Raw genomic sequence first — 26,135 nt, 5'->3', positions numbered from 1 at the left:
GGTCCCATGATACAGCTTGTTTGGCTGGATGGGGCTAAATGGATGTGTCATAGGCTAGAAGAGAGATGGAATGATGTGGTACAGAAGGATGTGGATGGAGCTAATTGGACTTTGATGACTTGTACCAACAGTGTCAAAATCGGCCTCTGTGGAGGAGGTTTTCATATAAAGTCTTATAACTGTTTTCACAAGATCCCTAATCTCAAGCAAAAAGCCACCAGACACGAACATGTGACACATTTCAATGTTTATTTACCCGATTGCTACTAAGCATGCATCAATTTCCAATTGCAGTCGACAGACACATTATGGTTTGATGTGGAAAATAGACTGTTGCAGAGTGTGAATACGATCTTCAAATATATATATTTTTGAGAGCAGCTTAGTCTTTTACATGATGAAGGATCATTGCCATTTATCATCCCGACCAGTAAACCATCTTAACCAATCAAATATGCTATGATTTTTGGAATACCATGAAACACTATTAAAGTGTTCATTTTTGTACATATTTTCATGAAATGTTTCCAATAGATGTTTATATAGTTTTCTTACACGCGTCATGTAGTTCACTATAATAATGGTTTTGATATCACGCCATTTACACAGGAGCGTCTCAGATAAGGGGCGTCTCAGATAAGTGCCATGCAGCACATTTCATGAGGTTATCTAAATTAAATTTTTTGCAGGCTCCTTGTGCAAACCAGTCTTGTTTTCACGTCGTTAGTAAAGCAAAACTCACAAACTCATGGACTGTGTTGACCGGGGGAGGTGAAGATAATCACCAATAACCTTGCCATGGACATACTCTAAGACAACCTCTGTAAAGGACGTTCTCCCTGTGGAACTCATCATCCCTTCTGGATGCCCCGATCATTGCAGTGGTCCCCTAGAAGGCCAATAGACCCCCTCTGAGTACCCCGACTGCTCAACATCCATGGCAATTAATGTATGGGAGATGCGAGTTGATGACCCAGGTCAAAATAAAACAAGAATATAAATGTATCATACGTAGTTTGGACAACAATCACTTTGCTATCATGTATAATCAGGTTGGGCCAAATATTTAGACAGTGCATTCATTGTCCATTGTGTCAGTTTTGAAAGAATTAAGCAACATTGAAAAATAGCAAGCTCTGTCTTCATCTTCTGCCAATGCCAACATCATGCTCATGTTTGCTTTGCCAGGCCCGTTGACATGTGTGGCAAACCCAAAAGTTAAAAACGCTATTGACAACGCATGTAAAAAAAAGACTTTTCTGATTTGACCCAAAATCCGTGTTCACTTGGAAATCATTTTTGCATTATGGTGCAGTTAAAATATAGTATTCAGCTCATTAAATTAACCTTTAAACATTAACTTTAAATCAGTTTTTGAAAAATATATTTATTGCCTTAATTAATTATTTTGATGTATAGTTCCCATAATATTTATATCCCTGGTCTATAGTATTCTGCTTGTGCAGAAATGTGTAAGAGACTACTGCATGTTCTGGTGAATCCAGTCCATGAACTTGGCGACGGTGCGCTAGACACCTGGCTGGTAAGCCCGTGCACAGCCAACGCCCCAGCTGGCGATTCCAGAAAGGAACCAGCGGCCGTTTGAGTCCTGGCAAACAAAGGGCCCCCCAGAGTATCCCTGCAACAGACACACACGACACCAATGTTAGAAGTTTACTGACTGACAAGGAGGCATGATGGAGCGCTGATTACAATGACCCAGTATAGGAAATGGCATGTCATGATACCAAAGAAGGCATATCAGAAGGTCCAATAAGTAGGTTTAAATGTTCAGTGCAAAGAGCAGTAGAACTGAGAGGCAGGCTTGAAATGCTGTGGGACTGGGATCCTGAATGAGGACTTTGTTGTGGAAGGCCCATTCAGGACATGGCATTAAAACTCCGCTCTCCTCTTACTTAAAAACAAACAAATGTCACAAAGGGTGATTAATGCACTCAGCAGTGACTTATCTGTGTGCTCCAGTTTCCTTCCACATATATACACTCACTAATTGGCTGGCAACATCTGGACATATATAGAAATGCAGGGCAATTGTTGGCGCAGGCTCACCTCCCTTGCAATATTCCAGCTTGGTCTTTGGCTCCTCAGCAATTCTGAGATGCAATTATCATGAACGACGCTATATAAAATGAATCGCTATATATACTTTTAAATAGCTTAGCAAATGTGCTAAATTATCAGTGACAATTTGCTTCATTCGGAAAAGCCACATAGATCAGAAGGCTGGGAATGCGTTCACGTCGTGCTGAACAGAGAGCTGTGCGAGTGACTCGAAGCGTGGCTGCCCCTGTGGCGCCCCAGCTGATGCCCGCATCGCTCGTGCCACTCTCCTGGACCACCGAGTCGTGGAACTACCCGCGGGACCCTGAGTCGATGCGACTCGTGTCATTGAGGGAGTGGCCGCAGGGCAAGTGAATGTCGGGTGCCCACAACTTGATCGGCATTATTTTCTATTGGCAAGCTTTAGGCAACCCTGTGATGAATTTGTATGTTTGTCTATAGGATACATTCATCATAGTAACAGGACTTTTCTTACCAAAATTTGTTCTTAATTATCATGGGAACTCAACACGTTCGTAAATAACAATGACCTTAAAATTAAATAAAAATGGAAAAATGTAGACTTTTGGGCAATGGCCCTTTTTCATTGTACAAATGGGAGACGGACCATTGCCCGAAACGTTGCATATAATGTTGTGTCTATTGAGGCCACAACATTACTGACTAATGTGTTGAGCTTTTTAGTAAATTGTTCTTGGGTACCACTGCCAACGCAGCAACAGCATTGCCAAATAATAATGTATCATCGGGTTAACTTATTAGTACTCCATACTGCTCAGTCTGGGTCAGCGAAGCATTGAACCAGTTCAGATTTTGCTTTCCACTGATACTAGCCATGACTGGTTATCAAACTCATGTGGCTGGCTTCCACAGCAGAGCACGCTGAACAACACTGCCATTGCCGTGAATATTACATGTTTATATTGTTATTATAACATACGATACTTGTTTCCTACCACGTGTGTTGATCTCGATTTAAAGCTTTCGTGACTGCAGGGATTAATCTTCTTGGTTTTTTCGGTAAAGTCACGTAAAAGGGAAATAATAAAATAATAATAAAACATAATAAAATAAAATTATCACGACGTTTTGGCCACAACACAAGCAGCCGTCCTCAGGGGAAGAAACAGAGCTGTCGGAAAGACAGCGCTCCAATGAACACTGCTAAGCTTGGCAGCGTATTTTAAGCTGGATGGGAGGAGCAGAGCGCCTTGACAAAGGAGTTTACATATCAACAGAATAATTTTGCATTGAAGTAGCTATGTTAATGTGAGAGATTAGCAGGATGTTAAAGTCAGAAATTAGCATGTAACTGGGAGATTAGCATAATGTTAATGTGACGAATTAGCATGTAACTGGTCACGGAAGTGGCTATGTTAAAGTCAGAGTTTACATATCAACAGAAGAATTTAGTATACATTGAGGGAAAAAAGTATTTGATCCCCTGCTGATTTTGTACGTTTGCCCACTGACAAAGAAATTATCAGTCTATAATTTTAATGGTAGGTTTTTTTGAACAGTGAGAGACAGAATAACAACAACAAAAATCCAGAAAAACGCATGTCAAAAATGTTATAAATTGATTTGCATTTTAAGAGGGAAATAAGTATTTGACCCCCTCTCAATCAGAAAAATTTCTGGCTCCCAGGTGTCTTTTATACAGGTAACAAGCTGAGATTAGGAGCACACTCTTAAAGGGAGTGCTCCTAATCTCAACTTGTTACCTGTATAAAAGACACCTGTCCACAGATGCAATCAATCAATCAGATTCCAAACTCTCCACCATGGCCAAGACCAAAGAGCTCTCCAAGGAAGTCAGGGACAAGATTGTAGACCTACACAAGGCTGGAATGGGCTACAATACCATTGCCAAGCAGCTTGGTGAGAAGGTGACAACAGTTGGTTTGATTATTCGCAAATGGAAGAAACACAAAAGAACTGTAAATCTCCCTCGGCCTGGGGCTCCATGCAAGATCTCACCTCGTGGAGTTGCAATGATCATGAGAACCGTGAGGAATCAGCCCAGAACTACACGGGAGGATCTTGTCAATGATCTCAAGGCAGCTGGGGCCACAGTCACCAAGAAAACAACTGGTAACACACTACGCCGTGAAGGACTGAAATCCTGCAAAGCCCGCAAGGTCCCCCTGCTCAAGAAAGCACATATACATGCCCGTCTGAAGTTTGCCAATGAACATCTGAATGATTCAACTCGCCGTGTTTGGAGGAGGAATGCTGCCTATGACCCCAAGAACACCATCCCCACCGTCAAACATGGAGGTGGAAACATAATGCTTTGGGGGTGTTTTTCTGCTAAGGGGACAGGACAACTTCACCGCATCAAAGGGACGATGGACAGAGCCATGTACCGTCAAATCTTGGGTGAGAACCTCCTCTCTCAGCCAGGGCATTGAAAATGGGTCATGGATGGGTATTCCAGCATGACAATGACCCAAAACACACGGCCAAGGCAACAAAGGGGTGGCTCAAGAAGAAGCCCATTAAGGTCCTGGAGTGGCCTAGCCAGTCTCCAGACCTTAATCCCATAGAAAATCTCTGGAGGGAGCTGAAGGTTCGAGTTGCCAAAAGTCAGCCTCAAAACCTTAATGACTTGGAGAAGATCTGCAAAGTAGAGTGGGACAAAATCCCTCCTGAGATGTGTGCAAATCTGGTGGCCAACTACAAGAAACGTCTGACCTCTGTGATTGCCAACAAAGGTTTTGCCACCAAATACTAAGTCATGTTTTGCAGAGGGGTCAAATACTTTTTTCACTCATTAAAATGCAATCAATTTATAACATTTTTGACATGCGTTTTTCCGGATTTTGTTGTTGTTATTCTGTCTCTCACTGTTCACATAAACCTACCATTAAAATTATAGACTGATAATTTCTTTGTCAGTGGGCAAGCATACAAAATCAGCAGGGGATCAAATACTTTTTTGCCTCACTGTATATATAAATAAATAGTGCATATTTAGTGTATCATTGAGTGCATGTTTACGTGCTCTAACCCAAAAATCTCGATTATGGACTCAAAAAACCGCTGGGAGACTTCTCACTCAGACCCGTAGCAAGACGATATCTCCCCAATATTCAAATTGTTCAAATATCCCCCGAACCAGCCCAGGATAAATTTAAAGATCATACTCGGCATTCTGAAGGTCCTCCGTGGCCTGACAATGATCACGTTGCCATGTTTACGCTTCTTACAAATATTTTTGCCCTGTTGAATCGATCACCAAACCCAAGTGACGGTAATGTTACGGTAAAAAAAACTCAGTGGGTGACCTCTGGGCACAGCATGACCTTGCAAACAGACGACCAATCGAGTTAAATAAACATGGGAAACGCACCTCGATGAACAGGCTGACTTCCCTGTGTGTTCGGACAAACTCGCAGGCAAAACGAACATGTCCCGAATGCCCACGTCCTTCAGGAACTGCATCTGGAGGTGTTGGCACACCAATTGCATCACCTAACAAAAGAGGAAAACAGCAGGAACGACGTGAATACATCATCGCCATGCAGCAGTCTACGCCCGTCAATTTCTCACAGCGGTAGTAAGGTCCTTAGGTGTCTGGGAGCACAAGGCAGGTGCAGGTGGGTGAGTCATAATTTCCTTCCCTTACGCCAAAACTTATTTCAGGCTGTGCAAGAGATAATGACACAGGTGAATTGTCACAAAAGCCACTTAGAAAGCTGCCATGCTTTTAATGGTTAGTAAACTGAACTCACAGACCAGAGGTCGCTAAATGGGTACACCACAGTTAGCTGATCGGCAAGTCGTGTGTGATGCAGCAAAGTGTGGCTTTCAGCCGGCTCTTCCAACACATCTGGTCAACGTGGAAAAGTAGAATATGGGACCTTCCTGGTGTGGACTAATCAGTTTCAAAGACAATGCATATATTATCAGAGCATGTTTCCATGTTCACCACAAGTACGTGTGGTTAATGCAGACAGGATTCCTTGAATAAGGATTCTGTTTGGTGTTTTAACATCTTGACACCTGTTGTATTGCCAGAAAGGGTAAACCCTATTGTTATATGGAAAAGTAGACCAAATACTCGTAAAGAGTTCGCTCTCATGAAGGTCTTTTCACCAGTGGTGGTGTGACCAAGCAATTGCAGAGCTGCACTTTTATATAAGTCAGGTCAGAGCCAGATACACATTGGAGGATAAACATCCCACAGTGGCTGGGCAATTGTTGTGCAATAATGTCAGGTCAAACTTACTTAGAATATTTACAGGTGCATTTTATTCATGCCGTATATATTAATGCACACATTGTGTAGTAGTATTATTAAACTCACCTTTAATGACGATGACCATAAACATGATTAAGAGTAACTATTAATGAATGTGTGACTGTACGATGTGGACGTAGCAGAGGGGCCCCCCACGGTGGGCGGTGACGCAACGCGCGCAGTGGCCCGCGTCACGTGGTTGACACCTCACGTGCACAGAGCGAGGCAGGCAGAGCCAGAGGGGGGGGGCATTGCCTAGGCGACGCTGGCGTCCTCGCGGTCTACTCCACGGTAAAGCTGCGTGTCACTTGGTGACCCCCCCACCGCCTCTTACTGGACACCTGTGAGTGAGAGCTTGATAGCGCTTCGGATTTCTCCAGGGTCAAAACAGATTTTGATTCCGAGTACAGTGTGCACAGCACCTGTACGACGGGTCCTCGTTTAACGCAGTAGATGCGTTCCTGAAAAGTGCAGCGCTAAGCGAAAATATTTCCCCCGTAATGAATGTCCACGCGCAGTCAGAATTGGGTTACAAATAACTTGGGGGGACGCCGCCGCGTTACCGTCTCGTCTCGCTCAACCGCGCAGCTCAAGAAAGTCGCCTTATGGCGGTGCGCGTTCCCTAAATGAAGGCAACCGCGTTATAGCGTGAACACGCGGGACAGACCCAGTTGTCGTGTGCGGGTCAACTCCATGAGATAAACTTGCTGCCGACTTCATGCGTTGTATACGCCCAGTGCTCAGCCAATTGTTGTGAGCGTCGCTCCTCTGCCCTCTGTTGTTAATGGAGGGAGACTGCACCCAACTGCCAAGTATCATCCTTCGTGAGCCTCTTCAAAACGCTGATCTTGACACCGCTGGAAGCAGCCATTGGCCTTGACCTCACCCCACAACAGTGCAAGTTTAACCGCTCAACATTAAAACACAACGATGGGTCACTTGCACCAATCGCACAGCATCACAGCGTTGACTCTCAGCTGTTGCTTGTGTAGAGGGGGTCAGATTGTCCAGACATTCGGTTGATACTAATAGGGTTTATTTGCCAGTATTGCAGATTATTTGAATTCCATTTGTTTGGGCGTCAGGGTGGTGCAGTGGTCACGCCCGTGCATGGCATCTTCTGAAGGAGTGCCTGGCTTCGCTTTCCTAATTCTGGTCCCTTTCTCTGCAAGGGTTTACTCCCATAGCAAAACAACAACAAAAACATACACTGTAACTGGTACTAGTCAAACATCTGGGATTGTTTTTGTTATGCTGCCTTGCCCAAAATGGCATTTGGTGATAAAAAAATTTGGCAGGAATTGATGCACTAATGCAATTTGAACTCTTATATATTTTTATTTCATGACTTGCTTAGCGTTCATATTCTTGGTTCTTTCCGTAAAGTCACGTAAATAGAAAACAAGAAATAAAATTCAAATTAAATAAAAAAAATCAATAAAAAAACAAATAAAAAATAAATTGAAAATAATAAAAGCAAAAAACCCAGGACGTTTCAATCGCAACACAAGCGGTCTTTATTTTATTGTTTTTGTTTGGTGTTTACGTGACTTTACCGAAAGAACCAAGAATATGAATTCCTGCAGCCACGAAAGTTAAGTCAAAATTTGCTTCGCGTTCCTTTACTTTGCCCTCCTATCTGTTTGTATTGTTGTTTGTTGTTGTAACTTTCTGACTCGCCCCGACTGGACATCTGTGAAAAAGAGCTTAATAGCTCATCAGATTCGTCCAGCCTAATTAAAGATTCTGATTCGGACATTAACTGACCCAGTTTTCGCGTGGAGATCACGGCCAGGATGTGGAACAAAGGGACCCCCGGTCACACTCACGTGGAATGCCTAGGGCATTGCACAGCATTTAAATGGACTAGTTTTGTGAGATTGAGTGGTGGCTTAGGGAAGGCCTTTATTCAACAATGTATATCATGGCCGATAAGAATTTGTATAGTCATACACCATAGCCCACGATTTCCTGCACCGTTCATTCACTTGAGGAGACTGCGCATGGTGGAGATGGATGACCCTCGGTATCCTGTCCCAAAGTGATTCCAGTGGTTCAGGTAGTGGAAGAGTTGCTAGAGCTTCTGGTTCTTGCCGAAGCCTTGTGACTTTGGGATGAGAGCGTGGTAGGATGAGTGAAGCGTAGAGCTAAAGCTCCTGGAACATCCTGTACCCAAACAACACCAAACATTCAAAATCTTACAATGCTGCTGTTCCAGCACGAACAACATAACAATGAACAACATATTCTTAGTTTTTTCGGTAAAGTCACGTTGAAGAGAAACAACAAAATAATAAAATATATATAAAACAATAAAAAATTATCACGACGTTTCGACCATAACTCAAACGGTCGTCTTCAGAACAAAATTCTACTCACCTGGTATCGACAATCAAGGGTATTTCCCTGTCCCCAGACGACCTGCTTGTCAGTTTTGATGTAGTTTCCTTATTCACCAAGGTTCCTGTACCTGACACCATTGCAATCATTGAAGACTTAGTTCATCAAGGACTAAACACTGAGGTACCCCCCCTGGTGAGACATTGTTTAACCAATACATACTGCACTTGGAATGGAACTTTCTACAAACTGAGGGCACCCCAATGGGCTCCCCCCTTTCTCCAGTTATAGCTAACATTTTCATGGAGAAATTTGAGACTGACGCCATCCAGACTGCCACTCTGCGCCCAACCTTATGGAAGAGGTACGTGGATGACACTTTTGTCATCTGGCCACATGGCCGGCCTGCTCTAGACCAATTCTTCGACCACATCAATTCCATACACCCAGCCATCAGATTTACCATGGAAGTCGAAATAGATGGCAAGATACCTTTTTTGGATGTCCTAATTAAAAAGAGACCTGATGGTTCAATGAGCCACTCTGTCTACAGGAAAGCTACCCATACGGATGCTTATCTGAAACCGGATTCCCACCACCATCCATCACAGAAGAATTCTCTCATCAAGACTCTGTATCATAGAGCCCAATGCATATCCGACCAGGAACACACAAGCAGTGAACTCAAGCACGTACACCAAGCTCTTAGGGCTAATGGTTACTCCGACTATACAATCCGCAAAGCTATCACTCAAACCATGAAGAAGAACCCTCTTGAGGAGCCTTTCAAAACCATCACTTTACCCTACATTGCTGGGATCACAAAAAAAGATCTCCAAAATCTTGAATAAACACAAGATCCAGGTCCATTTCAACACATTACATAAAATCCGTGATCTGGTTCCGTCTGTAAAAGATGTGATTCCGGACATACAATACCCTGGTGTCTACAAACTAAGTTGCCTCTGTGGTAGTAGTTACATTGGAGAAACCAAGCGCCATGTCTCGGACCGCATTCGTGAACACAAAGCAGACCTTAAACACGGTAGGACCAACACCTCGGCCGTGGCAGATCATTGTTATAATTCAGTAGGCTCACATGACATTGACTTTTCCAAGACAGAGGTTCTTTGTAAGCCATCTGGCTTCCATGAGAGATTCGTTCATGAGGCTATCCACATATACAAGCACAGAGACAATTTCAACCGAGAAGATGGATTCTATCTTAGCAATCATTGGAAAGATTTGATAAACCATTTCAGGTCTTAATTGATTGTTCACGCTTACAGTGGCTTTCAGACAGCATACATTATACAAAATTTCGTCTCCCCCCTCCACTTTTCAGAATATAGATGGACTAGTCCTGGGTAAACTGCCAAATCGTTGCGCGTGGCGCTAACGGTTTTTATAAATAAATAAATGCGCCGTTTAAAAATTAATTTATGCGAACCAACACACCTGAAGACGACCGTTTGAGTTATGGTCGAAACGTCGTGAGAATTTTTAGTTGTTATATATATTTTATTATTTTGTTGTTTCTCTTCAACGTGACTTTACCGAAAAAACTAAGAATATGAATTACTGCAGTCACGAAAGCTTTAAAATCAAAATGAACATTTTCACAAATTCAACGTAATGCAGGTAATTGAGTGGCTCGAGGTTAATTTCAATGTCAGAGCACCGAGCCAATGCCATTGAGGTCCTCCGTTCAAAATTCAGTGAGCCATCTATCAACAAACGTTCCTGCGAATTGAGGGCAGGAATGCTGTGGTCTCAACTTGGTCACCAATGGCTGCTCAGTAAGTATAATGTCAAATGTGTTTTTGTTCACTGAAGCATATCCCAGCTCTGAGGGTTTGAATTCCATTTGACGTGTAATGAATTATCTTCAGCTTGGATTCCTGGTAAAGCACATCAGTGGCAACTTGTCTCTGAACCAGGGGTTCCTTGTTCGATAAACTGAGTTTCTGGAACATTCAAGCATCCTCAAGCGCCGTGGATAAATAAGAGTTTTATCGTTCCACTATTGTTTTGTGCACCGTATCAGCTTTAACAGGATTTGCCCAAAAAGCCTTAGCAAGGAAGGATGAGTCTTTGTAAGTTAGCAAATATAGAGAATGGAGACCTCAGCATGTAGAGATCTCAACCACAACTCTACCTGGTCTCTGTTATTTATTTAATGAGCCAGCCCTTGCCACAGAGGTTATACGAATGAACCTTGCATGCCACAGACAGGGCAGTGAACGGCAGTTGCTGCTATTGTTTTGGTTGTTTGTAGCTTTTTTTACCCAGCGATGGCAAGCTCGTACTCCGAGTGCCTATAGAAGGAGGCTGGGTCAAAGATCACGGGCCCTTCATGAATCTCTGCAGCGTTCCCAGTCCATAGGTCACCGTGGAGCAGTGCCGGAACCACCTCTACATCCCGGAAAAAAATCCCCCAACCGAAGCTGCACACCACGCAAAAAACAACACCACTTTATTCATGATAACGTTGTTTTCGAGTTAGATCGCATAAATTTACATGCGTCGTACACCCACCTCCAATTGCCATTAGGCAATTGCCAGAGGCCAGAACGCTTCTGGCAATTGCTTGATGATGCTGGGTGTAATCACCAGCGAAAGGTCGTACTCGTTTGAAAATGTTCTGCGTTTCCTCTCTAACACACCAGAGTGCCGAAGCAATAACATAAATGGCACGTTCTGTTCATGTCAGAAACATTACTAATGGGCTGTGTTGGGTGGATGTGGGTGTACGACGCATTTACACTGACACGATCTAAGCCAAAAAAAACTTTATCATGAATAATATTGGTCGCGAAAGCCTGCGTGTGAAACACCACTTTACCTTTAAAGTCACCTCGAAAACCCACTGCGATCAAATGGGTTTCCCATATGGCTGTGCACATGATGAGCTACACTGCTACATGTATTAACTCTTTCCTGCTCCGAGATGACTGCAAGTTGCGGGGTGCATCCCGTTCACCGCTGAATCTCGTGTACGTCATCGGAACGTAATAGGAAGTAAATATTAAAAAACTTTATTAGTACCGAGGATCCCACAAGGCCGTGCGGGAAGGTGTGTAGCACAGTTTGGTACCAGCTATAACAGAGTGCTGTCCTGTCGCTACGGTGCTCTGTGGCGAGTACAATGTCTTTAAAAACAACGGCGCTATTCCTCTCTAAATAAAATTACCGCTGAACCGCTTGCGCGTCCCGAGATTCGGTGAACGAGACCCATCCTGAAATGAGCAGTCGTCTCGGAACAGGAAAGGGTTAAGGGCGAGAGTGAAACAGCTTACGAACCTGAAGCCGAGACCAGAGCTCGCGGGTTTCCCGTTCACCGTAGTCCTTCTCTATCATGTCCAGCTGAAGCTGCAGTCGCTGCCGTGAGAAGAACGTCACCCAGTCCTCCTGCCACTCATTCAGCTGGTGGCATAAATATAGTTTTATTACGGACATTTAGAAACATAAGCAAATAATACCTACTTTATTTGGCCAATCCTTGACCTAAAACAGGGATATTCACTCATTTTCGGAGGGGGGCCACTTTCGCGAATAAGACATTATCAGTGAAAGAGCCACCTCACATTTAAAACCATTGGGGGGTTTGACAGCATGATGGGGTGTTTTCACTTGTGTGTATTGTCGGGGACTGCACGTCAGGGGTCGCAGTAAAAAGGACACCAGGGACTGCCACCGGCCCGCGGGCCTTGCAATGAAGAACACGGACTTAAGATGTCACCCAGCAACGTTGAAATTTACGTACAAATGGCTGGGTAATTCTTAAGACATAATTCGACACTCATGTTATGTACCGATTATCATGCTGTAGTCTTTGAACATCTCATTTCAGCCACCAATTGATATCCTCATAAAAAATACAACAGCATTGATCCTAATGATAGGTTCTGCACTTAATTCCCACACCTCCGTTTAGCACGGTTGGCTATGTACGGTGGAAAGGAAGTTCAACATACATTCATACAAGTCTGTCAAACCTGGCTGAGTGTAATTGGTAATTAGCGAAAACATAACTGATTATGTGAACACTGGTTATGCAAGATCGATCTCTGAGGGAACTTGAGTGACATCTGGTGATGTCAGTTGTAACTGTGTGCCCTGTTATCAATGGTACAACTGTGTGCAATGGAAGAAAATATATGCATTTTTTTAATCAAATATATTGTTTTATAAATTTGTGTACTTATGCAAGATAAAATGTACGCCAATCTAGTTCTTTTTAAAATGTAACCTTAAACCAATGTTACCATCATCAGTGGTTAATAGACTATTACACAAAGGACTCTCATATTTCTACGATGTAATACTAATTAGACTGACATCTGAACAACAGCTGATTTCACCGCTCCATGATAAAACTAATTTAATCAAGTAAACATTATTGCCGTTCCTATAAAACTTTGCTCACCCAGGCTGTCCTTCAACAAAAGGGTACATTAAATCTAAAATATAGTTTTTCTGGGTTAGATCGCATAAAAATAAATGAGCCGTTAAACCCACCACCACCTAACAGCCAATTAGTAAGGTTGTCACGTAAACGGAACATGCCAATCCGCTACTTGTACAGCAAACAGAAGTGTTGGAGAGAAAATCCACAACATTTACAATCTGAGTATGACGTTTCGCCAGTAATTACAACTATCATCATTAGGTGGACAGCCAAATTCGTAGAGAAATCCACCTGTTTAATTCCTTGGAGGGATAGATGTGATTACGTCACTTGTGAGCCCTTCACGAATTGGAATGTTCTGTTTATGTGACAAACCTTACGAATTGGCTGTGTCGGTGGTGGCGGGTTTAACGACAAATTTATATTTCAACGATCTAACCCAAAAAAAAACGATATTATGGATGATATTGGCCGCGAAAGCCTACGTGTTAAACGGGTATATTAAAATTTAAATGGGCTACAACCAGTTTCATGACTTTAAAGCGGAGATCACATGTGGGATGTAACCACAGCATATAGCCGTATGAATCCCACATACTCTACATCCTCCTGCCCAGGGTCCATACCTGTTGGGAGAAATTCAAGACTGAAATTTTTATCAAAATCTGTAAAGCACATGAGAACCTTAATTTAGCAGTCTCAAACTGACTGGGACCCCTGTCGTGACGGAGCAGCTGAACATTGCACAAAATCATCAACCCATATACAGATATATACCAAGGGTGACCAACTTTCCTGACCCTACCAGCAGCATACCATAATCTTCAGATGGCCGCGGGAGCCACAAGAGATAAAGATTAGCCATACAGAAGTTGACTCGTGTCGACTGGCTGTGGAATTTTGAGTTTAGAAATCTCAGTGCCCTGGGAGTACTCATGGCCTGCCTCCGATACCAGATTGTTCTCACTTCATATAAAGTTAAATTGAAGAGTTACAAATTAGCAGCGCCTCTGCAAAGCCACACTTGAACTGCCCAGGAGCCACATGCAGATGCCGAGCGATGGTCTGGCCAACCATGGTATTTTCTGTACATTATAGACTTGTAAATCTAGCGTATATAAAAAAATTAGCTGAAAACATTTATTTGAGCATTTACTCTATTGCCCTTTAATGAATGAATAGCAAAACTACATGAACTCTCTCCTAAAGCCTTCTTTTGGCTAGCAGACCTTGACATTTATCTCCTGAACATATTGCAATTATATTCTTGGTTCTTTCGGCAAAGTCACGTAGAAGGGAAATAATACAAATAAAACATAATATAATAAAATTCTCACGACATTTCGGCCACAACGCAAGCAGCCGTCCTCAGGTGAAGAAACAGAGCTGTCGGAAAGACAGCGTCTTAATGAACACTGCCCAGTGTTCACTGCCCAGTGTTCATTAAGACGCTGTCTTTCCGACAGCTCTGTTTCTTCATCTGAGGACGTCTGCTTGCGTTGTGGCCGAAACTTCGTGAACATTTTATTATATAATGTTTTATTTGTATTATTTTATTATTTCCCTTCCACGTGACTTTACCGAAAGAACCAAGAATATGAATTCCTGCAGTCACGAAAGCTTTAAATCGAAAAATATTGCGATTAGCAAAAATATAAAGGGACGCAATGTTGAATTCTCTAAGTCTCCTTTGCAGAAGAGTTTGCCCTGATGGACTTTCATATATTACCCAACATAATTCATATAAAAGTACATTGCACACACATGAACAATACAGTTCCCTTCATCACAAAGATGGCTAAAACAAAGAGATGTGATTAGGTGTGGAAAATCATGACCGCTGGCTCACTGGTTGTGTTCATGTATGAAATAATGACAGCATGTGTGTATCTCATTCACTAGCTCAATCGCTTGATTTTTACGATTAATAAACAGCTGTATGAAATGTGTGTTTGTTTACACACAAATCGCCTGTTTACACATATTCATTAGATCCGATTAGCATGCCTACTCTCAGTGCGAAGGAATGTCAACATAATACATAGTTGACATGATGCTAGGGTTGGATCGGTGGGCCTAGTTTTCCACATGTTTTACATTTTCATGATTCAATACCGATAGTTTTCTCTTCCTTGTGAAGCCTCTCTCCAATCTTCCTGTTGTGAAGGTGCATTTCAGCCAGATGCTGCCCCAACAAGCCTGAGCCCCTGTCAGAGTGTACAACACAATAGACCTGTCAAAGAAAACATTAACTTTATCATGTCAACAAACCCCAAGTAATAATTCATATGCAAACTAAACTACATCATATTTGTCCAGGTGGTCTGTGGCCGAGAACCTCGTTTGAAAATACAAATATATCAGTTCACATTCTGGTTTGGGTGACTCAAAACAATATTCTTCTGGGGTTTATACAATGAGTGTTACTTCCTGGGAAGTCAATCCTATGTAGACTATAAATGACACCATTTTTTATTTTACCAGAGCTATTTTTCAGAACCGACCTGGCCACAAATGATAGCCTAACGAAGTGGCTTATCACATGGAAATTTATAGCAGCCAAATGCTCAAAATACTCATGTTTCTAAATGTGCAGGGAAAAACTGGAGAAACTGGAGAAAACCCTGCACGACCACGGGGAAAACATGCAAACTTCAAATATACAGCAGGCGTCAAGGTCGGGATTGAACCTACGAAGTTCAATATACCAGGCGAGGTAGTTAACATCTCCTAGCCACCATGGCGCCCCATTCTCTGACTTATCCACCCACCCACCCACTCGTAAAGCCACCCACCCACTCACTCACCCTGCCACGTACTGAATCTCTAAACCAACAACTCAACCACCCACCCACTCATCCAACCTCTCACTTGCTAAACCAGCCACTCACCAACCCACCGACCCACTCATCCACCTATTCACTTTAAATAGTTCAACTACAATTGACTTAATTTAAATTCACCAGGTAAGGCCCACTGAGCTATACAGATCCTTGTCGGAAACGATGTGGCATACAAATGATAGCTCAAAGAAGTGGCTTATCACGTGGACATTTATAGCAGCCAAAGCCTCTAAATATATATTTCTAAATATGCATGAAAAACTCGGAGGTCCCAGAGAAAAATCCATGCAACCACAGGGAGAACATGCAAACTCCAAATATACAGGCGTCACGATCCGGATCGAACCCACGATGTCCTATACAAATGGCGAGGGAGTTAACATTCCGCTACCCTGGCGCTCCACTCTGGCTCAGCCTCCCACCCACCCACTCGCCTCCCACCCACCCACTCAAACACCCAGCCAAGCACTCATGAACCCAATCACCCTGGCACCCACTCAATCGCGAAACCCACTCACTCATCAACACACCCAGCCACTCACTTAACCACTTACCTACGAACCCACCTGCATACCCCCCACTCACTAACTCAACGACCCACTCACTCAACACTCCACTAACCCACCCACTCACCTATTCATGCCCCAAATCACACACTGACCCATTCACCCACTTAATCTATACCTCATGCACTCACCCACCCACCTGCGCAGCAGCCACTTATCTACTCACCCACCCACTCATCCTGCCACCTACTCAACCTCTAACCCACCCACGCACCGAACTACCCACCTACCCAATCACCCATCCAATAAACTACAACTAAACTATTTTGTATTTTACCAGGTAATCCCCACAGAGCTATATAAAACATTTTAGAAGTGATCTGGTTACAACTGATACGTGAACGAAGTGGCTTATCAAGCTGACATTTAGTGCAACCAAATCTTCTAAACAAATCTTGACTCTAAATGCGGAGGGATAAATCTGGAGGACCCGGAGAAAGATCCACGAGGACACAGGCAAAACATTAAAACTCATAATATACAAGCAGCAGGGTCAGAATCGAATACACGATTTCCTGTATACTCAGTGAGGTAGTTAATATCTCACCATAGTGGCACCCCGCTCTCTGACCCACTCACCCAATTACACACTAACTCACCCACTCAACCTCCCACATTAACTTACCCACCCACCAGTCACTCCCCCATTCACCCAACCACCCCCTCACTCAACCCAACCACGCACCAACTCACCTACCCACTAACTCACCCACCCATCTTCTCCCGCACTCAGCCAGCCACCCGCTCAATCACGTGCCGACTAACTTACTCACACACTCACCGACCAATACACCCATTCACCCACTCATTTCCCACCCACAATCTCACTACCCAAGCCAACCACCCAGCCCCTCACTCACTCACTTATTCAATCACTCACTACCCCACACACTCACCCAACCACTTGCTCACTTACCCATACGCTAACCCAACCACTCACTCACCGACTCACCCACCCACTAACTCATCAAAATTAATTCTCAACCACTCACCCAACCACCCACGCAATCTCATACCCACTAACTCACTCACCTACCCATTTATGCACTCACGCACCCACTTACTCCCTCACTCACTCACTCACGCACCCACCAACCAACCCACCTACCCATCTCTTCACTCACTCACCCACCCACACAGTCAATCACTCACCTACATACCTACCCACTAATACTCACCCACTCATCCAACAACGAACTCACCAACCCACCCGCCGACTCACTCACTCAGGTACTAACCCACTCAACTTATAGCCCACACACTAACCACCTAACCACCTACCCACACACTCACTCACTCATCCACCCACCCAAACATCCACTCACCCACCCACTAATTCACCCACCCACTCACTCCCTCATCCATCCACTCACCTACTCGCCCATCCACTCACTTACTCAATGAGCCACTCACCTTCTCACCCAGTACTTACACATCAACTAACCCTGCCACCCACTCAATTTCTAACCCACCCACTCACCCAACCAGCTGCCCACTCCCTCAGCCACTCACCTACTTACCCACCCCACTTACACATCCACTTACCCTGCAATCCACTCAATTTCTAATCCCCCACTCACCCAACCACCCGCCCACTCATCTACTCACCCATTACCACGGAATTATTCACCCACCCATCAGTCAACCACCCAATAATTCAACCACTCACAAACTAAATCACCTATTAATTAAACCACCCACTACCTCAACCACCCACTAACTTAACCACCGAGCCACTCACCCACTCAGCAAGCCACCCACTACTATATCTCTAACCCAATATCTCACTCACCCACCGCCCACTCACCTACACACGTATGCACTCACACACCGCTCACTCACCTACACACTAAATTATGTTTATTTTACCAGGTTAGGTCCAATGAGCTACATAGCTCGTTTTCAAAACAACCTTCACCACAAATAAACCGACCATTAAAATTATAGACTGATCATTTCTTTGTCAGTGGGCAAACGTACAAAATCAGCAGAGGATCAAATACTTTTTTCCCTCACTGTACATTGCGGGGGTCACAAAAATATCTCCAAAATCCTGAATAAACACAAGATCCAGGTCCGATTCAACACAGTACAAAAATCCGTGATCTGGTTCCATCTGTAAAGGATGTGGTTCCAGACATACAGTACCCGGGCGTTTACAAACTAAAGTGCCTCTGTGGTAGCAGCTACATTGGAGAAACCATACGACATATATCGGACCCCATCCGCGAACATAAAGCAGACTTGAAACACGGTAGGACGAACTCCTCTGCCGTGGCAGATCACTGTTATAATTCAGTGGGCTCACATGACATTGACTTCTCCAAGACAGAGGTTTTTTGCAAGCCAACCGGCTACCATGAGAGATTCGTTCATGAGGCCATCCACATATACAAGCACAGAGACAATTTCAACCGAAAAGATGGATTCTGGCTTAGTAACCATTGGAAAGATGTTTTAAACCATTTCGGTTCTTAATTGATTGTATTTGATGGTGATTTTCAGACCGCAGACCTTTCGCTGGCACTGCCTCTTAATACTTCACACACCACGGTCAATGGTATGGTTTACAACATGTAGTATAATAATTAATAGTATAACATTGTAATGTTTAACATAACTCATAAGGCAATATATAGCATCGTAATTGCATAATGAATATACATCAGTGTGGTATATAGTAGTGTAATATCACAAGTCTAATAGTTTATAATCTAAAGTATAGGGTAGTGTAAAGTAATGCATTGTATAATTCAAAAGTGGAATTTGTCTATGATATGATGTTATACCATGTAAATTTTGATTTAAAGCTTTCGTGACTGCAGTAATTCATATTCTTAGTTTTTTCGGTAAAGTCACGTTGAAGAGAAACAACAAAATAATAAAATATATATAAAACAATAAAAAATTCTCACGACGTTTCGACCATAACTCAAACGGTCATCTTGAGGTGTGTTGGTTTGCATAAATGTATTTTTAAACGGCGCATTTATTTATATATATATAAAAAGACGTTAGCGTCACGCGCAGCGATTTGGCAGTTTACCCAGGACTAGTCCATCTATATTTTGAAAAGAGGAGGGGGGAGATGAAATTTTATAATGTATGCTGTCTGAAAGCCAATGTAAGCGTGAACAATCAATTAAGAACTGAAATGGTTTATCAAATCTTTCCAATGATTGCTAAGATAGAATCCATCTTCTCGGTTGAAATTGTCTCTGTGCTTGTATATGTGGATAGCCTCATGAACGAATCTCTCATGGAAGCCAGATGGCTTACAAAGAACCTCTGTCTTGGAAAAGTCAATGGCATGTGAGCCTACTGAATTAGAACAATGATCTGCTACGGCCGAGGTGTTGGTCCTACCGTGTTTAAGGTCTGCTTTGTGTTCACGAATGCGGTCCGAGACATGGCGTTTGGTTTCTCCAATGTAACTACTACCACAGAGGCAACTTAGTTTGTAGACACCAGGGTATTGTATGTAAAAGATGTGATTCCGGACATACCCAGCCACTCACCTACTCACTCACCCTGCCACCCACTCCATTTCTAACCCACACACTCACCCAACCACCTCCAACTCCCTCAGCCACTCACCGACTCACCAAATTACCCACTACCCAAATAACTAATCATCCACCCACCCATCACTCAACCAAACAATAATAAAGCCACCCAATAATTAAACTACCCATTAACTCAACCACCCACTAACTCAACCAGGTTTATTTTACCAGGTAAGGCCCACTGAGCTATAAATATTGTTTTCAGAAGCACCATCGCCAAAAATTATAGCTCAAAAAAGTGGCTTATCATGTATACATTTATAGCAACCAACTCCTCTAAATACATGTTTCCAAATGTGGAGGGAAATATACAGGCATTAGGGTCAGGATCGAACCCACAACCTTCTGTATGCGAGGCGAGGTAGTTAACATATCGCCACTGTGGCCCCCCACTATATGACTCTCCCACCCACTAACCCACACAGTCACCCACTCACTTAAACACCCACCGTCACATGTATCCAGGCACTGACTCACCCAGCCACTCAGTACCCATAAACCCACCCAGGCACTCACCCATGCACTTGCCCACTCACCCACCCACCTAATTATGCACACACTAAACTAAATTAAAAAAAAAATTACCAGGTCAAGCCCACAGCAAAATAGATATTTTTCAGAAGCCACGTGACCACAAATAACAGTTCAATGAAGTGGCTTTTCACGTAGAAGCTAAATTCTACAAATGCATGTGTCTAAATGCAGCAGGACAACCCGGAGAACTCTGATTAAATGTCACGCTACCACAGGAACAACATGCACACTCCAAATTTCCAGGCGTCAGGGTCGGGATTGAACTCACAACCTCCTGCATAAAATACGAGGAAGTTAACATCTCGCCACAATGGCACTCCACTATCTGACGTAGCCACCCACTCACCCACCCACTCACAACAAACCCACTCAACCCTGACAACTACTCAATCTCTAACCCACCAACCCAAGCACACAACAACCCACCTACCCATTCACCAACCCAGCCAATAAACTAAACTAATTTTATTTTACCAGGTAAGGCTCACAGAGCTATATACTGTACATCGTTTTCAGTAGTGACCTGGTTACAAATGATAGGCCAACGAAGTGGCTTATCACGTAGACATTTATTGCAGCCAAATCCTATAAATGCATGTTGATTTTATATGCGGAGGGAAAACCCGGAGGACATGGAGAAAAATCCATGCGACCAAGGGGAGAACGTGCAAACTCCAAATATGCAGGCAGAAGGGTCGAGATCGAAACCACAACCTCCTGTTTTCCAGGTGAAGTGGTTCGCATCTCACCACAATGGCGCTCCATTCTCCGACTCTCCCATCCATGAACCCACACACCCACCCACTCAAATACCCACCCATTAACTCAACAACCCATGAACTCATCCACCTACTAACTCAACCAGCCACTTACTCAACCAGCTACTTACTCAACCACCCACAAACTCAACCACCGAGCCACTCACACACTCACCAAGCCACTCTCTCAACCTCTAACTCACACTTATGCATCCAGCTACTCACCCATCCACTCATCCACCCACCCACACACCAACCCACTCACCCACGCACCCAGCCAATCATAAAAAAAAAACACTGAACTAAAATTATTTTTTTTTCCAGGTAAGGCCCACAGCTATATAAATCTTTATCAGAAGCAATCTGCCCACAAATAACAGCTCAATGAAGTGGCTTTTCACATAGAACGTTATAGCAGCCAAGTTCTATAAATGCATGTTTCTAAATACGGAGGGACAACCCGGAGAATCCGGAGAAAATTCCACCCGACCATGGGGAGAAGATGCAAACTCCAAATGTATACAGGCTTTAGGGTTGGGGGGAACCTACGAACTCCAATATACCAGGCGAGGGAGTTAACATCTCGCCACTGTGGCGCCTCATTATCTGACTCACCCACCAACTCAACTACTAAAGCCACCCACACACTCACTCACCCACTCACAAACCCACTCATTCACTAACCCACTGACTCATCAACACACCAAGCCACTCACTCAAGAACTTACTTATGCACCCACCTACACACCCACTCACTCTAAATATACAGACGTCAGGGTCGGGATCGAACCCATGACCTCGTTTATAAAAGACGAGGCAGTTAACATCTCGCCACCATGGCACTCCACTCTCCGACTCAGCCACCTACTCAACCACCCACTCACAAACCCACCCACTGGATCTCAAACACACTCACTCACCAATTTACCCACCCACTCACCCTGACACCCACTCAATCTCCAACTGACCCACCGACGCACTCAAAATCCCACCTACCCACTCAACCATCCAATAAACTGAAACTAAACAATTTTTTTTTATTTTACCAGGTAAGGCCCACAGAGGTATATCAAGTGACCTGGTTACAAATAATAGGTCGACGAAGTGGCTTATCACGTAAACATTTATTGCATTCAAATCCTTTAAACGCATGTTGATTTGAAATGCGGAGGGAAAACCCGGCTATTTTAATGCACACAATGGACCAGAAGGACAAGCGCAAAGGGTTCACATAATGTGCATGCATAATGTACGTTGACTCATTAATCTCCCCCCCCTCCCCACTTTGCATCAAGAGCGCCAAAGTGTGGTCACCACATCTATGCCTCTTTATAAGGAACGAAACAGACTAACTTCTCCGCAAATCTGGCTGTCGCCTGATGAAGCTAGTTGTAATTACTGGCGAAAAGTTGTACTCAGATTGTAAATGTTGTGGCTTGACTCTCCAACACACCGGTGTGCTGTATTAGTTACAAATTGGAATGTTCTGATTACGTGACAACCCTTACTAGTTGGCTGTGTCGGGTGGTGGTGGGTTTTAACGACACATTTATATATTAACGCGATCTAACCCAAAAAAACCCCTATTATGGATAATATTGGTCGCGAAAGCCTACGTGTAAAACAAACCCCAAGGAATCAAAAAAATCGACGCGACCACGGAAGAAGATGAAAACTCCAAATATACAGGCTTCAGGGTCGGGATCGAATTGATTACATCCTGTATTCTGGGCGAGGGTGTTAACATCTCGCCACTGCGGCGCCTCATTATCTGACTCACCCACCCGCTCAACTACTAAAGCCACCCACACACTCACTCACCCACTCACAAACCCACTCACCCTGCCACCCACCCACTCATACAAATCGGGCATCAATACCGTTGCTTTGAATGATCTGTGAAACGCAGAATATTGCAGATAAAATCGGACATTTTGAGCTTGCTGCCGGATCGATTGAGTGGAATCAATACAATTAGTCTCGATTCACGATCAACAAAGACCATATATAGGAAAATCTCTGATCGGTGATTTTGATTGCATCATATTGCAGCGCCCCTTTGATGATGTTATAAAGCACTTGCCCCAACAGTCTGTTAAAGGCTACACGGGGGATCTTTGTGTGCGAGTAGCTCACAGATCCTTGAGAGATCTGGACACTGTCCGATCATCAGCGAGCTCCTCCGGCAGGCAAGGCTGAGTTGGCTGTTGTCTGTGCATTAAGAGGTGTTAAATATCCCACGCAGAGGAGTCTGCTTACAGAACAGATAAGAGGTTCTTCACGTACCGTGCCCCGTGTCACCTGAACGTTAAATGGGGCCCCGGTAATTCAGTGTCCACCGCTGAATCATCTTTCACCATCACCACTCGTCCATGAAGGCCAATGCGACGAGGCCATAGATAGACGGCGCGTTATAACGGAGGGGGGGGGGCCAGGAGAAACGTCTAACTACGTGACATCACAACACCCTGCACACAACTGTAGTGGCAGATTAGGGTGCGCATCGTTAACGAATGTGGTGTAAGTGGTTGAGAGTAGATGGGCGGGCACGCCATGGGCTGGAGTGAAGGTGGACTGATGCGGTACGGGAGGATGTGGAGCTGAGTGGGCTTTGCCGACGACTGGTACCAGCGGTGTCGGGATCGGCCTCTGCGAGGGAGGCTCGTGAAGGACGCTTTTACTGGGCAGTTGGAGACAGTCGCCCTCCATCAACAACAGAGGAGTGACGCTCACAACAATGAGCGGAACACCGGATGATAAATATGCAGCAATTTGGCACAGTACAGGGAACAGGTGGTGCATCTGCCAGTCATCTCAGTCAGCCAACCCATGGCACCTGGGTCTGTTCCAGGACCTCCGGTCAGCGAGCCTTCGACACTTCACGTGGCTTCAAAGTGCACCTGGCCTGGCACAGGCGCCGTGGTGATGTCACTGTCACTTATTGGCGAATGGCGACGGTCGATAACGCAGCGGTGGTTGCGAGAAATGACATTTGGGGGGGGGGGGGGGCGCCAAACCTGACCAGCTGTAAACCTCACGTCGCCTCGCAGCCACACAGTGGCAACAGGGAGTTCTGGATGGGTGCAAGGGGTTGGTAATCCCCCTCCACCTTCAACTAAATAACCACACACGCGAGCCCTTGGGTCTCTCTGTGAGTCGATGGATCTGTGTGTGGTGAGTCTATGGGTTTCTGTGAGAGTCCGTGGGTCTCTGTGTGGTGAGTTTATGTGTCTCCGTTTTATGAGTCTATAGGGCTCTGTGCGAGTCTGTTTGATTCGGTGGTTCTCTATGTGATGAGTCTATGCGTTTTTGTATGACTCTATGGGTCTCTATGTGGTGATTCTATGGGTCTGTTTGGTGAGTCTATGGGTCTCTCTCTGAGTCTATGGGTCTCTGTGGTGAGTCTATGGGTCTCTGTGTGAGTATGGGTACGATTGAGTCTATGGGTATCTATCTGGTGAGTCTATGTCTCTGTTTGGTGAGTCTATAGGACTCTGTGCGAGTCTGTGGATCTGTTTGAGTCTGTGGCTCTCTGTCTGATGAGTCTATGGGTCTCTGTGGTGAGTCTATGGTTCTCTGTGCAAGTCTGAGGGTATGTGCGTGGTGAGTGTATAGGTCTATGTGTGATGACTCTGGGTCTCTATGTGATGGATATCTGTGGTGCACATATCCTGGCACAAGCGCCGTGGTGTCGTCACCACCACTAAGTGGAGAATGCTCCTGCTCCTGCTTGTTTTTGTGCTCGGGAAGGAGAGAGAAAACTAGACTAAGGTCCACTGAGCTAAACATCTCTTCTTCAGAAGCGACTTGGCACCAATGACAGCTCAACGAAGTGGCTCATCATCACAGTCACGAAAGTTTTAAGTCAAAACTTTAAACGAATGTTTCTAAATGTGGAGGGAAAAACCAGAGGACCCGGAGAAAAAGTCCACACGACCACGGGGAGAGACAGAGACACGCAAACTCCAAATATACAGCAGGCATCAGCGTCGGGGTCGAACCCACAACCTCCTGTACACCAGGCGAGGTAGTTAGGGGGGAAAGCAGAGACAGCGAGATAGAGGAGAATTAGTCAAACTCACACTCAGTATTACTAACCATGATACACTCACCATGATACTCACCATCATACTCACGCATTCACCATCATACTCACACACAAGCCCACACACATCAACAGTCGCCATTCACCACTACGTGGCGGTGATGTCCCCACAATAACTCAGGTGCCAAGGTTTGACGGCTGTGCCAGGCTAAGTGCAGGAGGAGGCCACGGGCCAGACTCAGGTGCCATGGGTTGACTGCTCTGCCTGGCTAGGTACAAGAGGAGTGCTAGACCCTGGTGCTATGGGTTAACTCGTGTGCCACCACCTGCACAACCACCACAATAACAACCACACAACAATAACCACGACCAACAACTGTAACCACAACTATAATTTAACCACAATTATAATTCCCATCAGCCACACGGCCCTCTGGGAGTGCCTCTCAACAGCAGCAGCAGCAGGGCCGAGCTCTGCTTGAAGCAGCGCCGTGAACTCAGCAGAACGTGACGGCTGTGGGCCAGGCGCCTCCTCTGTCTCCCCCCACCGCCGCCGCCGCCACTGCTGATGTGGACACACCGCGCGAGGTTCTCACCTTCAGGCTGAGTCGACGTAGAGGAGGCCCAGCGAGCCGCCGCTTCAGAAGCTTTCGCGAGCCACTGACGGTGGCCGTGAGCGGGAATCCAAATCAGCCGCTCGCCACCCACAATCCACAGCGCGCGCCGCCTCCACTCGGCCCCGGC

At 44.7% G+C, this 26,135-nt stretch overlaps 1 long non-coding RNA gene across 1 annotated transcript; it reads right to left on the bottom strand.

The window, feature by feature from the left end:
* Window positions 1–232: 232 nt before the first annotated feature.
* On the bottom strand, window positions 233–26,135 carry LOC142924069 (uncharacterized). Its single transcript, XR_012941204.1, has 7 exons — window positions 25,988–26,135; window positions 15,195–15,286; window positions 11,972–12,094; window positions 10,957–11,115; window positions 8,708–8,798; window positions 5,438–8,494; window positions 233–1,639 (listed from the first exon to the last, which is right to left on the bottom strand). It is a non-coding gene; the product is annotated as an uncharacterized LOC142924069 (long non-coding RNA).

The sequence above is a fragment of the Petromyzon marinus genome, chromosome 8 (genome assembly GCF_048934315.1).
Source record: "Petromyzon marinus isolate PM22_M1 ecotype Great Lakes invasive population chromosome 8, UKy_Petmar_22M1.pri1.0, whole genome shotgun sequence".
Taxonomy (NCBI): domain Eukaryota; kingdom Metazoa; phylum Chordata; class Hyperoartia; order Petromyzontiformes; family Petromyzontidae; genus Petromyzon; species Petromyzon marinus.
This window is presented reverse-complemented; position numbering and strand designations above follow the sequence as displayed.